Genomic DNA, 1,280 nt, shown 5'->3' with positions numbered 1-1,280 from the left:
AGCCGGCCCCGTCTCCCGTCGCCGGCCTCGCCCGCATCTTCCCGTCTCCTGTCGCCGGCCTCGCCCGCATCTCCCCGGAGGAGCCGCAAGCGGCCGGCCCCGTCGCCCGTCGTTGGCCCTGCGTCGCGCCTCCCCGGAGCAGCCGCGGAGAAAAAAGTCTCGCCCGCCCGGACACTCCACCTTGTCAGCGCGGCGCCTCGGAGCCACGAAAGCGGGCGATGACGTGGGAAACACAAGGCCGTCCTCGTCGCCCGTCGTTGGCCCTGCGTCGCGCCTCCCTGGAGCAGCCGCGGAGAAAAAAGTCTCGCCCGCCCGGACACTCCACCTTGTCAGCGCGGCGCCTCGGAGCCACGAAAGCGGACGATGACGTGGGAAGCACAAGGCCGTCCTCGTCGCCCTGCCACGGGTGCACCGGGCACGGCGGCTCCGGCAGCGCCATGGGGTCGAACTCCCACTTGCCGAACATGACGGCCATGTCCCTGTAGTACGACTCCTGGATCTCCTGCTGCGTCGCCATCTCCCTCTTCTTCCGAAGGGTGTCGTCGGCAGTGAGGGTGCGGCGGATCTCCGCGTCGTGCTTGTTGGGGATATAGGTGGTGTTGACAACGACGGTGGAGGTGGGCAGGGGCAGCCAGCTCTGCTCCATCCACCGGCCGTACTCCCGCGCCGCCAGCTCCGCCGGGAACCCGGGCCACCAGTAGTTCACCACCGGCGCCAGCATGGCGGCCCCGGCGATCCGCTCCGGGATGTACCTGAGCGCACCCGGGTCCGCCGGCGGGCCCGTGTGGAGCAGGCGGCAGCATGGCGTGGGGCTTGGGAGGAAGGGAGAGCGACACCGGGGCCGTGGCCGCGCGGGCGAGCGGGCTGACGCCGGCGAGCGGGCCGGACGGCGGCTGACAGGAGCGAGGAGGAGCCGGTCAGTTCGCAGGCGCGAGGCTGCGGGCGGTGGCGAGCCGATCGATGGCGAGCTTTGTGAGCAGAGCACGCACGACTTAGGCGGTGGGGGGGGGCAACCAGTGGATATCATTCCACCCCCAGGCTAGAATTTTCGCCGGTAGCCCCCCAAGGGGCGAAAAAAATGCCTCCTGAAGGGCTCAACGGCTGGAGATGCCCTTAGTGCTGGTAATTAGGGTTCCGGCACTTTAAGAAACACAGAGTAATAATGGAGGCACACATGGTCAGGATGCCATAATGGCAAGAGACAGCACAAAAGAAGCTTGGCGGTGTATCATTCGTGTCCTTTTCAGAAGAAGAAAAATAAGCACAAAAGAAAACCAGAA

The sequence above is a fragment of the Triticum aestivum genome, chromosome 2B (genome assembly GCF_018294505.1).
Source record: "Triticum aestivum cultivar Chinese Spring chromosome 2B, IWGSC CS RefSeq v2.1, whole genome shotgun sequence".
NCBI lineage: Eukaryota > Viridiplantae > Streptophyta > Magnoliopsida > Poales > Poaceae > Triticum > Triticum aestivum.
Note: the sequence above shows the minus strand (reverse complement) of the source record.